The following is a 15,754-nucleotide window of genomic DNA, read 5'->3' as shown; positions in this document are numbered from 1 at the left end:
ATTATTATTTTTTAATTACTTTTCATAAGTATATTTTAAGTTTTATTTTTTTGACGCGTGTCTAGAACACCCATTTGTATGAAAGTTCTATTTGTTCCATGGGTATCTTGGCACACCTACATCTGCATCCTCATATTTTCATTTTGGGTACCCAAGCTTGCTTGGGTCTTTGAGAGTTAGGACATATGGTTCCTTTTGGAACCCAAATTTGTTTAATTGTAATAACTTTACCACTTGATTTAATTATGTTAGAATGATAAGTAAAGTTGTTATGCCCATTCTTTTCATGTTTGAAATAAGTTATCTTATTTAATGGTTTGCTTGGTGAATTGATAACCTTTTTCTCTAGAGATTTATTGTTAAGTAAAGGAGTCAAGCCAAGTTTTGATTTATCATAAGCAACATATTGGCTTTCAAACATTATTTTTAATCTTTCTGAACTTACAGTGAATTTGTTAATAAAAGATTTTAATTGGTTGATTTCTTTACTTAAGTTTTGATTTTCTTTAATTAACTTCTGATTTTTCTGAATCAATTGTTCTGAATTTAACCTTAAGCTTTCCTTTTCAGAATTTAGTTTTTCTTGTATTTCAGCACTAGAATTTCTTTCTTTTGAAATTTTTTGAGTTAGTTTCTTAAAATTTTTATTCTTCACAGCTAATTTTCTACATTCATCATACAAATCATGAAAAGCATTTAATAATTCATCATAAGAGAATTCTTCTTGAAAATTATTTGATGTAAGAGTAGATTCAGATTTTACCTTGTCTTTTTGTGCCATAAAGCACAAGTTAGTTACCTCTTGTAGTTCCTTGGAGCTAATATCATCATTGTTGCTCCTAACTTTTATTTTCTTGCTTGACTCTTTCTTGGTCAAGGCTTTCTTCCTTTTTATCTCTTTCTTCCTTTCTTCTTTCTTCCTTTTCTTCTTTGTCTTTAGGAAGCTTTTGAATCTTTCGGTGTTTGGGAATGGATCCTTGTTTTCATCACCGAATTCTTTATTTGTTGTTCTTTCTTCCTGATTTAGAGTGTTTCCTGCATGCTCAATGTTAGTCTTGCAATTATCCTCAAGTAATCTAACATGGAGTTCCTCGGGAATATCATAAGTTGCTTCAAGAGAATTCCATATTTGTTTGGCAGATGAACATATACAGATTTGGTTGAAAATATTTTTATTAAATGCACAGTAGAGAAGGTTCATAGCCTTAGCATTTAGTTCAGCCAAATTTTTATCGAACATACTTTCAATTAATTTCGTGGGTGTGTGTAGGCCATTTGTTATGACATTCCATAACTCATAGTTTTGTGATTGAGTAAAGATTTTCATTCTAGCTTCTCATTGAATATAGTTAGATCCATCAAACAGTGGAGGTCTGTTTGTGGAAAGTCCCTCAACAAATAATACGTTATGTGGGGTTGTCATGATCTTTGGCTCTAGTCGGTTAAGACTACAAATAATATTTGAGCACCTGCTCTAATACCACTTGTTGCCCAGTAGATACAACCCAAGAGGGGGGGTGAATTGGGTCTTTTAAAACTTTTATACTACTTCTAAAACTTTTCAATTAATTATGCTAAGTTGTATAGATGCACCGTGGAATTTAAACTTAGCAACAGTTTGATTTATTGAATGAGACTTGATTAAGTAAATTGAATATGCTTGCAACTAAAGGATGCGCGGATAAGAGTTAAGCAAGCAATTTATCTAAGTAAGTAAGTGAGCAAGTTAGATAATGACAAAAAGCATCACAAACATAACAAACATATAGTGGTTCGGTGCACCCCAGCACCTACATCCACTCCCTAAGACCTCTTGGGAATTTCACTATAATCCTTCAGATTACAGCCGGTTGTTTTACAAGCTCACAACCCAACTTGTTGTTTTGCGAGATCACAACGAACTCGGTCGGTTTTCACAGACTCACCGACTAGAACCAACCGATTATTTTTCCGGGTTCACAATCAAACCTAGTTGGTTTTTCCAAAGGCTCACCAACCACAACCTTACAACGATTGTTTTTCGGATTCACAATCAACCCAGTTGGTTTTCCCAAAGGTTCACCAACCACAACCTTACAACGTTGGTTTTTCCTTTGGCTCACCAACAAACCTTAGCCCCTTGATTCAATCCCTTGATTGACTCAAGTTACAAGATATTAGAACAAGAGTTTAAATCAAATACAAGCTTCTCATATAAGCAAATATAGCAAATATAAACAAGTAAAGTAAAGAGAAGAAGCCCTCAACCAAATTTGTAGATGAAGGAACTCGGCTTCTTCTTTACTTGACCCTCTTCTGATTTTGCACGAAGTAGAGGATCACCGAGGCAGCACACAGTTGGAGAAGAAGCTTTGGGATTCACTTGGATGCTCTTCTTCTCTCTCTTTTACTTTGAATGGCCCTTTTGTGCTTTTGGGAGATTTCTCTTGTAATCTCTTTGAAATCTCTTTCCTAAATGTTCTCTCCCACTTCCATCACTTCTTCCCTAGCTCTCCTCTTGATTTTATAGCTTTAGATGTCGTGAAAACAAAAATCTAGCCGTTAGAGACAAAAATAGAGCCGTTGTGCACAGTCTGCAACTCCTGACACAGTGTCCGTTGGGATCGAAGTCGACTCGCTCGATCAAGAGTCGACTCGAGTGTTGCTGGAGTCGACTCATGCTGTACTGGAGACGACTCGGCCACTATTCAAAATTCGAAATAAAGTGCCATCCCGTTCTGGAGTCGACTCGGCTGAACCTGGAGTCGACTCGCCAATTGTCCGAAGATGACTTTCCCTTTTGGAGACGACTCGATCTTCAGGATTCCAAAATCATCCTCTCGATTTTACTTCCTCGAGTCGACTCGGATTTCCTTGGAGTCGACTCGGCTTTCAGAGCCTGAAAGACAGGTCTTCTGTCTTTGAACTTGATCTATCTCGGAGTCGACTCGGACTTTGCGGGAGTCGACTCGGCTCTCAGACATGAAATACCGATCTTCTGTCTTTAGAGTTGAACTGCCTCGGAGTCGACCCGGACTTTGCGGGAGTCGACTCGGCTCTCACACACCGAAGTTGGTTCTCTGACTTTTAGCCTTGCATTTCTCTGAGAGTCGACTCATGCATGATTAGGAGTTGACTCGCCAAACGTCGGAGTCGACTCATAGTCTTCTGGAGTCGGCTCGGTTGCAGGGTCTAAAAATTAGGGTTCTGTCTTTCTTCTGTTACCCTTTGGAGTCGACTAGGAAACGTGGAGAGTCGACTCGGCACGCATCGGAGTCGACTCGAATTTTTCAGGAATCGACTCGAGGACTATTCTTTTGAATTTTTCTTTGAATTTGCTCCTCCAACTTGAATCCTTTGAACTTGAAACTTGGGCCAATGAAGTGTAGCTTTCTTCCAACTCTTCTTGAGAGCTTTTGAGGCCTTCTTGTATTTTTCCAACTTACTATGTTTCTTGCAAAACAAATTATCTTTCTTCTTGCAACACAAACATTAGTATTTATACTTCAAAGTTTTGTGATCATCAAAATCAATCTTTAAATCAATCTTTGGGTCATCAATGATGATACTCATAGTGGACAGAATTCTAGCAGGACAGCAAAATCTCGTAATAGGTCTGGGCAATCAGAAAAGCAGGGATCTTATGGAGAGACTATTCAACAAGGCCAGTCTAAATGTGAAGCATGTGGAGGTGCCCATAAGACAGAACTCTGCAGACGATTATCTGGCGCATGTTTCAGATGTGGTCAACAGGGTCATAAGATAGCAGAGTGCCCTCGCAATCGGCAAGTATCACAATCAGATTAGAGGCCCCATGCTACAGGGGCCCAACAAGTACAAGCTTCTCCTACTCCGGTTCAGTCGGCTTATTCTTCTTCTCCTGAGCAGTAGACAAGGGGGAGACCGCACACACAGGGTCGTATTTATGCCCTGACTCAGCAGGATGCTCAGGCATCCAACACTATGGTATCAGGTACACTACCGGTTGCCTCTGTTTATGCTTATATATTGTTTGATTTTGGTGCTACACATTTCTTGTGTCATCGATATCTGTGCGAAAACATGACCTACCTTGTGTGCCATTAGAGTGTGATTTGCATGTTAGCACCCCAACCGGAAGTGGGATGATTGGTAATCAGGTCAGCAAGACTTGTCCAGTTCAGATAGTAGGTAGAGTCTTGCCTGCTGATTTGATAGTTACAGATAAGCACAACTTTGACATAATTCTCGGAATGGACTGGTTAGTGTCACACCTTGCTATCATTAACTGCCATATAAACTAACACTTCCACCATCACTGTCTGGAGTTCATAGTGTGTGTTTTTTGTTGTTATTTCCATGTTAAGAAAGTATGTTTCAGATACGAGCCATGTGGTAGAAATGGCTCCTTTGCAGCTTAGAGAAAACTTGACATGTCCTGAGTAGCCTGTATGTGTGGTTGATAGAAAGGAACAAGAATTAAGAAGGCGCACAATTCCTTATGTCAAGACCCAGTGGAGCAATCACTCAGAATGTGAGGCTACATGGGAACTGGAGGAGGAGATGAAGGAAAAATATCCGGACTTTTTTTTTGCAAGCTAAGGTATGTTAAATTTCGAGGACGAAATTTTTCTAAGAGGGAGATAATGTGAGATACGGGCTAAAGTCGGCAACCCCAGCCGATTTCAGCCCTATTTCTTCTTTTGGGAAGAACCGGAACAGAGGATCGCAATCCTCTTCGGCTCCTCCGAGGCCGATTGATGCGAAGGCTGATGCGAAGGTGCCGCGGGTATCCCGCGGCACCCCCCTCCGGTCAATCCGCGGCCGCGGATTCTGCTCGACTGCCGTGATTTTCGCGGTGGAGAGCCGTTACAAGGGGGTGATAAAAACCCCCATTCCCTTCCCCTAAGGCCACCTCCGAACCTCCTCTCTCTCTCCCTCTCCTCCCCCTCCTTCCTCTCCTTCCTCGGTTCTTGCCTCCTGAGTGGCCGATGCCACCCGATCACCGTCCGAATCCCCTTCGCAAGCCTTCCCCTGTTCTGAGATCCGTCCCCTCGGTTCCGAGTGCCATCGCTACTGCTAGCTGCCGGACCGAGCCGAGATCTCTCTTCCGCCGCCTCTGCCACTGCCTGTAAGCTCCCTCCAACCTTTGATTACAAGATCAATCATGTCATATTTTCTTTGTTTTGGCCCCAAACCGAGATCATTCTCGATTGTTCTTTTGACGCCGGCCACCGCAGCGGCCACCGGCCGCCACCGCGGTCGGCCGACCATCGATCGAGGGATGGCCTTCGGCCACCCAAGCCGGCCATCATGCCGGCCCCCTTCCTTCCCCCCAATTTTCCTTCTTCCTCCTCTCCCTTCCCTAACCGTGGGGGTTTGGGGAGGAAGAAGGCCCCTACGAGTCGAACAGGGCCAAGCATGGGCCCTGTTCACCGTCGGCCCGACTTAGGCCCGGTTCACTATGGGCCCAACTTGGGCCCGGTTAAAAAAAAAATCCGAAACCCGACCTGAAACCCGGAACCCGACACGTGAAACCCGAACCCGTTTGGCTAATAAATGAAATTTTGCAGTTAAGCCCTTGACAGTATATTATTTCATAAAAAGGGTCTTCTATAATTTATGATGGATCCCTATAAGAAAGATTTATTACGTAAAGGTCCTCTAATATGTTTTGTCCCTTTACTCAAGTTTTATTATAGAACAGTACCCTGTGACTAAATATTGGTCCCTGCAATGATTTTTTATTGCATAAATGATCCTTTTAGAGGCCAACTTTGGGGGTCCTATTGGGCCGGATCTATGCAGGCCATTGGGCCGTGTTCGATGTGGGCCCTATCGGGCCATGCCCATTATGGGCCAACTCTGAGCCCTATTGGGCCGCGTCTAATAGTATTATTTTTGGTTTTGTTTAGCTCTGAAATTAACACAGAGATTAACTAAATTTAAACATGTGAACCTGATCTGCTTATCTGAAGTAGGAGTTAAGCAAGAAGAGATAAGTAACTTAATGCTTCAAAGTGTATTTTTCTAAATTATTTGGTAAAATAATTATTAGTGGATTAAATTTTGAAATATGTTTTGTATTTAGTAAAATGGGTCTGGCATGTTAAATTTTATTTGAAAATTATGCTCTGAAATCCGTAAACTATGACCGGGCAATTTATGAAATCTGTTTTTATATATATGCATTCTCAGCATAGCTATGATCTGTTCTATTCTGTTCTGGCCCTACCAATGGAGTTATACGTTGGACATGTCGACTTGTAATCTGTGAGGAACCGGTTTCGACACCACGCCACCGGTGATTATAATAGTGGATTTGGACACCGGCTGCCATCGATGGGTAAATATAGTGAATTTGGTACTTTTGTACAACGCCGGCTGCCATTGGTGGATAAATATAGTGGATTTGGCACTTTTGTGCAACATCGGCAGCCATTGGTTGATAAAAATAGTGGATTTGGCTCCTTGTGCAACCCATGCCACTGGGTTACGTGGCCATAGCCTGTTTGTATTAGGATTCTGGTATCAGAGTTTTTGTAAAAATGATAATAAGTTTCGAAAGAAAAATATGCTTACTTGTGATTTAAATTTTCAGTCATTATTTTGTGTTTTGATTTATCATCTGATATGCTTTGACCCCACTCTGGGTATTTTGTTACTTACTGGGCTAGTATAGCTCATTATCTTGTTTTCTCTGTTTTTCAGATCCAGAGACTTGATCGCACGAGATTGGGGAGTGCACTATTATTTCTTCAGTTATTAGCATTTTAGATTAGTCTAAACATTTGAATTATGTTGGCAAATGTTATTTTGAAATTTTGTAAGACTGCTTTTGAACAACTTAAATAATTTTGTCATCTTTAAGCATTTGTATTTGCTTTGATATGATTTGCTGCCTTACACGCCTGTGCGGTCCGCCGTGCGGACGTGCGGCATCTGCCGCGCTTCAGGCTCGGGGCGTGACACAAGAAGCTTGGGATCATCTCCAAGGAGCACCAACACAAAATCGACAACGAGAAGGCTCGTGCCATGGTCGGCAGTGCCACTCCCAAGGAGGTGGCCAACATCATGGGGACCCCAAGGCTGGACCTCGTTGATAAGGAGGCCCGAGTCAACATTGGCAGAGGCCTGAAAGGCCGAGTCAGTCCTGCCGCCTGCCAACATGGATGAGCTGGAGGAGTAAGGTGGGTTATACCACTAGGAGGTCCCTGAACCCACTGACGAGGCCCTGTCGGAGTCCGGAGTCGGGCGAGGCTTGGTCGGAGTCGACTCGTGGCGCTATAGGCCCCTACGCTAGTTTAAGAAAATAAAGTTGCACCTTCACTAACACCTGCAGATTTTGGTGTAATGGTAGCGCTTGATCCTGACACAACCCCCACTAACAGGATATCAAAATATAGTCCGATTGTAAGTTCAAATCTATTTTGAATCAAAACTATTTTTCTCAAATGCATGTTCAGCATTCCAAATCGTAAGATACATAAAATTATAAGACATCGAAATAGATTGAGCATAATTTATATCGAAACTAATACGTTCAATCAAGAACCAAACAGTATTCTAGAAAAAACCATATATAATAATAAAATACTATGCATAAAGTTTATAAATTAAAAATAATTTAATTCGGAAAATATTTATAATTTACTGATAAATCTAGAAAAAAAGTTGCATTACTTATCTTACGAATGCAATTCTACTAATAGGTACAATTAATTTTGGAAATTCTTCTCAGAATGTAAGACTCTGGTGAGCGCTCAACTAAAATCTTTGATGAGCACCGTAAGCCAAAATCATTGGAAGTCAAGAGGAGAAGGAGAAGAAACCAATGGTGGTGATCGCCAAAACCTATCAAATGTGAGGTGAAACAGGTGTGGGGGTCTTTAAATAGCCGATGGCGGTTAAGTTTTCTAGCTCTCATCGAAAATTAGAATAGAGGAGGAGTTCATCTCTTGCTCCAAGTCGAAAAGGGTTTTGCCCTTTCTTCGTCTCCTATAACTCTTACCTCTCGAGTGGTTAAGTGGACCAGACCTAATTTCTTCTGAGCTAGGTGTTACATTCTCTCCCCATAACAAATTTCATCCTCAAATTTTTTTTACCGGAGTTTTTAAAAAGTTGAGGTTACCTATTCCAAATATCTGAGCATGCTTTTGCTATGCAGCTTTTATTTAAACCACCAATATTCTCTAGATTCACTAAATATCTTTCAATGAAAAAATTCAAAAGTATCAAATAGATAATGGACAATATTTTTTTATTTAAAAATTCTCGAATAAGATTTCTTAATTCTTCGAATAACTTATTCTATAATAAACATAAATTTACATCCTGATATCTCAAGTATCAACCCACCTATACTCATCCTATGTCTGATTCTATGTGTCACAATTTATCCACTTATACTATGATATCATAAAATCGTCACACCCTCAACCCGAGATCACAAGTTGAAGGTCACGACAATCGTTGCATGCTCATCAATAAACTTTTTCCATAATCATGCAAGGCATCTCAATAATATATCATAAGCAAATAACGGAATAAATTTAAATAACTAACGTTCAACCTTTTATGGAAATAACTACATCAAAATTTAATATCTCATAAAACTAAACAATAATAAAAAATCTTGCATCAACTCTAACAAAAATCTAGTCTAAATAAAAATATAAAAATTTTGTCTCTAGTTACTCTCCTATAACAAATCCTCAGATCAAGCTATTTCTCCAAATTTGTAAAAATAGTAGAGTATTGAATAATGAGCTAGATAGCCCAGTAAGCAATAAACATTTTAGCTAAATAAACCAAGCAATATGATAAATAATTAATATACTAAAAATAATCATGCAAAGTACATCAATTCAAAACCATATCTAAATACTATCCAATCATTGCAAATTTTAAATTTTATTTATAAATCAATTTCTTTCAAAATATCAAGTGCATCTCGACAGCAATGAACATGACCATATCAAAGTGCCGCCGCATAATTCTCAATGACAGGGTATCAAAGTGACAACATATAACCCCCGCTAGCAGAGTATCGAAGTATCAACATATAATCCCAACTAGCAAAGTATCGAAGTACCAATGTACAAGCCCTACTGGAAGGATATCAAAATGATAATATACAACCCCCATTGGCAGAATAGCAAAATATAGTCTAGTTGAGAGTCCAAATCTATTTTGGATCAAAACTCTTTTTCTCATATGTGTGTTTAGTGTTTCAAAATGTAAGATACATAAATCTTATGATAGAGAAATCCATCAAGCATAATCCATATCGAAACTAATACATTCGACCAAGAATCATACAATATTCCAAAAAAAACATATATAATAATAAAATACTATATACCAAGTTTATAGATCAAGAATTATTCGATTCAAAAAATATTTATAATTTATTGATAATTTTAGAAAAAGAGTCACATTACTTATCTTACGAGCACAATCCAACTAATAGATCCAATTAATTTCAAAATTTCTCTCGAAACCTAAATCTTTGGTGAGTGTTTAGCTAAAATCTTCAGCGAGCACCGTAAACCAAGACCATTGGAAGTCAAAAAAAGGAGAAGGAACAAACGGTGGTCTAATAATGGTGATTGGCAAAACTTCTCGGTTGTGAAGTGAAGAGGGCATTGGGGGTCTTTAAATAACTGATGGAAGCTAGGTTTTCTAGCTCCTATTAGAAATCAAGATGGAGTAGGAGTCTGTCTCCTACTCCAAGTCGAATAGGGTTATGCATCTGCACCAGTCAAGTAGACCTGACCCAATTCCTTAATAGCTAGGGTGGTGTTATATTCTCTCCTCTTAAAAAATTTTGTGAGGTTACTTCTTTCAAATGAGGTCATAACACTTCTCAAATCAAATTTATCGTATCTAACAAATTTGAAAATAATTCAATTTTCCATGCTTTTGCTGCGCAACTCTAATTTAAACCACCAATATTCTTAGGATTCACTAAATATCTCTCAATAAAAAGATCCAAAATTATCAAATAGATAATGTACAATATTTTTTCTTTAGTTAGAGATCATCGAATAAAATGTTTCAATTCTTCGAATAACTTATTTTATAATCAACATAGATTTACATCCTAATATCCCTAATGTCTATCCATCTACACTTATCCTATGTCTGATTGTATATATTAAAATTTATCTACTTATGCTCTGATTCTATAATATTGTCACTCCTCAACTAGAGGTCATGAGTCAGCAACCGCCGCATGCTCACTAGCAAACTCTTTCCACAAGCATGTAAGGCATCTCAAAATGATATCATAAATAAATAGCAAAATAAATTTAAATAATCAATATTCAAACTTTTATTGAAATAACTAAATCAAAATTTAATATCTCATAAAACCAAACAATAATCTAAAATCTTGCATCAGCTCTAACAAAAATCTAGTGTAAATAAAGATGGAAAAATTTTATCTCTAATCACTCTCTTGTAACGAATCTTTGGATCAACTACTTCTCTAAATCCATAAAAATAGTAGAATATAGAATAATCTATCCCCTTCATTAAAGGGCAATCCAAAGAAGTTCTGTTGGCAATGCATGTCTAGTTTGCCCGCGGCCACATGCCAGTCACAGTGCCACATGTTAGTCACAGCGGAAAGCGGTCGTAGTGGAAAGCGCCTATTTCTTTAAGAAAATATTATGCATACAATAAGTGCCGCAAAATGAAAAAAGTTATTAATATTAGAACATACCTAGCTTTGACGAGAAAAGAGTTGACTGGCAATCCAAAGAAGGTGCCTATTCCCTAGCAGCGACACAGTGAACGTTAGGTCGGAAAAAATAAGAATAGTAATAATAATGAGGGCCCAAAATGATATAATATATATATAGAATATATATATATACAATCAATGCCTCCAAATAAAAAAATTATGATTTTTTTATGAATATCCTTTCAAAATTGATATTTACATATATACCCTCGTCAAATACTTATTTTGTCATTATATTCTTTTTTATTTTTGTTTTTGCATATTTATTTATGCTATCTAACGACGTTAAAAAATTAATGCCTTCAAATTAAAATGACTAAAATACTTTTAATAGGTAGATATGCAAATAGATCGCGATCCCGATAGCTGAAGAAGAAGACAGAGGCAATAACATAATTTTAAAATTTTATTTTATTTTTAATTAATATAAATATGATTTTTTTAACACCGTTGGAACAACCGTTATATTACATGCATATGTACAATAACAAAGTTTTACGAGGATATACATATAAATATTAATTTTAAAAAAATATTTATATAAAATTTGATATTTAAAAAAATATTTATAAAAAAATTAATTTAAAAGTTATTGGTGCTATGGTACCTGATGTGTTGACCGGGCGAAGGAAAGTCGCAAAACGTACAATAAGTGCCCCAAAATTTTTTAAAAAAAAGTTATTGATATTAGTGTATCTCACGTGCTGACCGCCCGAAGGAAAGTGACAAAAAGAATGACTGCCTGAAGGAATGCGACGAAAGGGTACAAATTCAAAAAAAAAATAATGTGCTTGACGAATAGGAGGGGATAGCAAGAACGTGGCAATTTTTGTTTGGATGGTAGGGATGAATAGATCGAAAGCCTCTCCAGTAGACTCCAAGTCTTAATCCCCGAATATTCAAAGGAGATAGAAGTCGAAAAGATGGTGTTGGATCCGTATCGAAATAAAATTAATGTAGGGACAGCCAGTCGCTTCGGCGCAACTGTTATATGCGCCTTTCGCCTATTTATACCCCAACATTGAGAATTGCCTATTTATATCCCACGTCGAGAATTACCGTCGTGCCTCTTAGGTGCCTTCCACATCGAAAGCTTTGCACCACAAAAAAAGAGTACAAAAGAAAATAGGTACGGAGAGGTACTCGGCGGGGGGGCCACATGAGGGATAAATCTTAGGGGGTGTGAAAAATATTTGTTTAAAAAAATAACTTCTTTTACTTTCTAAAATATTATTAGAAAGGGATGATCTTACTTGGGGAAAAAGTAACTAATCCAATGCATTCGCAGAGATATGCATAATTTATTTTTTTTGAAGGTGCTCTGCTTCGAAATCAAAATCACAATCAGAGGTGGTCATGTTTGGTTTTATTTAATTTTTATTGAAAGCTTTTTTTTTAAGGAAGAAAATGCTTCAGTTAGAAACAGTTTCTTCCCAAAAAAAAAAAAATCCTATTTTGGATTTACTAAGAAATTCTCCCCTCATCTGTTTGAAAGGTTTTTAAAAAAAATGCCGAAAAAAAGTCAAGGATAATTTTCAGTCAAACTTTGTTATGCAATGACAATTAACAAAAGTGAAGAACAAACTTTAAAATGCTGGAGTTTGCTTGCCTAAACTTGTGTTCTGGCATGGGCAATTATATGTTGTTGTTTCAAGAGTAACTTCATGATAGAGATTGAAAATTTTGATTAAAAATAATTTTACAATTTTGAGCAATTACACAAGGAACATTATTTATAAATAAAAAATTAATAGTCTATCTTTAGGTACCATTTTTTATGATCAAAGTAATTTCCTATTATCTACAAAAAGAAATATTCTAAGAATTTATCGATGCTATTTAATTAAGTAGTATTTCCTATAAAAAATAGGTTGATACAAGAAATGGAGTATAGTTTATTATCCACATTGATGCTGGAAAAACGTAATTGGAAAATCAAAGTAAGGCTTTCAAGGATGTGGGATTCCATAAACCCCATTATGGAAAATCAATTGATGAGCTTTGACTGCATATTTCTTGATGAAGAGGTTATTCAAACTTCTACTTATTTTCTTTCATGATATTTTTGTGTCAAATTCTTATGTATATATCGCTGATATATTTTTCTATATATAGGGAACTTCCATTCAAGCATCTATATGAAAAGAAGCTGCTGATCAATTCGGAAGCCTTCTTATTGAAGCACATGTATGTTATTTGTAAAAAATTAATATAGCAGGGAATAGAAAAAATTTTAAGACAACTGTCCATGAATATATGATCTATATAAATAAGTGGACAAGTATATAACATGTGGACAATAACATTGACATTATACCTTTACATAAGTTCAATTTTATTGATTTTAGTGAAATCATAGCAATAAAGTACAATGATATTTATCTAACAGCTATGCCTGCAAAATAACAGGCTTATTTCTAGCAAATATTTATAAAATATAGTTATATAACGTTTCTTTCCTCCTATGCAGATGATATTGGTCATTTCGTAATAGTTGGCCCCCTTGACTAGTTATATAACAGAGAAAAAATGGTTTATAAAAGAAATTTGGAAATAGTCTACCCGCATCGAACATTCTCTTGGCGGAGTGGGGGCTGCTACGTGGGGGTGGGCTAATTCCTCCCCCCACCCTTTTTTTTAGCCAAAAAAAAAGAATTTTGGAAATTGAAAACTTAAAGTAAGCTAATTTGGCTCTCATTTTCATAAATATTTGTGCTTTTTTTATTTCTTCCATTTTCTTTACATTGTGCTTTCAAATTCTATTTGACTAACAAAAACGAAAAGTTGGCTATCACTTTTTGGGGTAAATTAGCTTAAGAATTTGATGAAACTGTTGGTCACAAAAATGAAAGAAACGAACCTGTCATAGTTATCTTGGTTGGCATGATTATAAGAACATATAAAGGTAACTTTCTTTCTACTTTTTTTGCTGGATAAAAAATGGTGTTAGACATCTTTGCAATAAAATTTTCCTATGGTTTCCTTCTTATTCAAAAGATGATTGTCTATCCACCACTTTTAGATCAAAATATTATATGAATTCACAAATTATCAACTACCAAAACAGGTTATGATAAAATAGTTTTGGCACTACTCGAATTATATAAAAATTATCCAGTCTTTTACCTGAATATGTATAGTATTAATGTTCAGATTAGAAATACAAAATGCTCCGATTATATTCATGGCATGACAAGAACAAGCAACTTTGACCCTCGTAAGGAAGCATCCACTAATAGAAAAGAAATAAAAAATTTATTGGACTTGGATCCCAATAAATTTCAGGTATGATATAAAACTCCAAAAAAATACTACAAATGTTCCAACATTTAGAACATAAAATATTTATTTAAGGTGATATAATATTATTTTAGAATACAAACTAGGTATTATGTTTTTTCCAAAAAATTGTTTTTTTAGGGGATCAAATTTAGATGCGAGGTTATTTTAAAAATGATCGACAATAGTTATGGTTAGGGGTATAAAGCATGCCATAACTGCAGAGCAGTTATAAAAGTTTATGGAAATTGTTTTTGAATCAATGCGGAAAAAATGATCAACCTCCATACCATGGTAAAGACATATTTGTCCTACATTTTTCTTTATTTGCTTTAAAAAAATATATTTATAGTGTAAGATTCGAATAATATTTTTATATTAACCTATATATAGGTACAAATTGAATGCCATTGTTGAGGATCTAATCGGTATTGCAAATTTTGTAATATTTGGCAAATTAGCTCAATAATTAATTGGTGTACCAGTAGTTAACTTTGCTACCGACAAAAAGTCTGACAGATTCGTTCTTCCCCCTATTTTTAAAAAGACACTCAACCTCGGTTATATATTCCAGATTATATTTGGTTCACAGAATTTTGATAGTAACACAATTAACTTTAAAGTAATAAAAATTTCCCAATCAGAGAAATTGCAAGCAGACGATCAATATATAACATCCATTACTAAAGTTTCTTCTTCTCATCCTATAGATGAAGATATTATGTTTACTCAAGAAAAACCTAATCAAAATCTAACTTCCACTGCTGAAACTTCTTCCTCTCATCCTGTAGATGAAACTATCGTTTCCACTCCAGGAATGTAGATTCGTGCCAAACTCTTTGACAATGAAAGTCGCAAAGACCGTTAGAAGTCGCTTTGTGTGTGTGTGTATATATATATATATATATATATATGTGTGTGTATATATATGTATGTATATGTGTGTGTACACACACACTATGGATTTTGTGGGACTTGAGCTGCATTGTGGATATGATTCAGCTCACATAATGCCAAAGTGGATGTAAGACAGCAAAAAGAGAGAGAGGAGAGGGGGGCGGGGGTGGTGGGATAAAGCCTAAAAAACAAAATTTAACGTCGCCTGAGAGATTCGAACTCTCGCGGGGAAACCCCATGTACTTAGCAGGCACACGCCTTAACCACTCGGCCAAAGCGACTTTTATACATATTTGTGGAGATAAGTCATCTGTACCGTTTTCTCGTTGCGAAACCATCTACTCCATAGATGTGGGAGAAAGCAGTCTTGGTGTTTGTGTTTCCATTTTAAAATGCACCTCTACATTTAGCTGCTGCACCAGTTTTGTCTGTATATCTTGAACAAATATTACAATACATTATTACGAAAATAATACCATTTTATTTGCAGATGGTGAAACTTCCCAATTGCTAATGTTCATTTATACATTATAATAACATGTTCTTGGGTGGTGTAATGAGTATGTGACGTGTGCAAAATCTAATGACAGATGTTCTTGTTGGGGGGAAAAGTGTCACCACGTCCCGGTCAAGCAGACCCCTCCAAGCAGGGGCCGGTCGAGTAGACCCCTCCGAGCAGGGGCCGACCGAGCAGACCCCTCCGCGTAGGGGTCAACCGAGCAAGGTCGAGCAGACCCCTCCGAGCAGGGGCCGACCGAGCAGACCCCTCCGAGCAGGGGCCGACCGAGTAGACCCCCTTTGGCTTGGCGGCACTCGGATAGCCTAACCAACCCGAGGACGCCTGAGTTGCGTACTGAGATTACGTCCTCC

At 36.9% G+C, this 15,754-nt stretch overlaps 1 non-coding gene across 1 annotated transcript; it reads right to left on the bottom strand.

Annotated features, from left to right (window-relative positions):
- Window positions 1–15,083: 15,083 nt before the first annotated feature.
- TRNAS-GCU lies at window positions 15,084–15,165 on the bottom strand. Its single transcript has one exon. It is a non-coding gene; the product is annotated as a tRNA-Ser (tRNA).
- Between the last annotated feature and the right edge of the window lie 589 nt (window positions 15,166–15,754).

Source organism: Phoenix dactylifera, chromosome 14 (genome assembly GCF_009389715.1).
Source record: "Phoenix dactylifera cultivar Barhee BC4 chromosome 14, palm_55x_up_171113_PBpolish2nd_filt_p, whole genome shotgun sequence".
NCBI classification, from domain to species: domain Eukaryota; kingdom Viridiplantae; phylum Streptophyta; class Magnoliopsida; order Arecales; family Arecaceae; genus Phoenix; species Phoenix dactylifera.
This window is presented reverse-complemented; position numbering and strand designations above follow the sequence as displayed.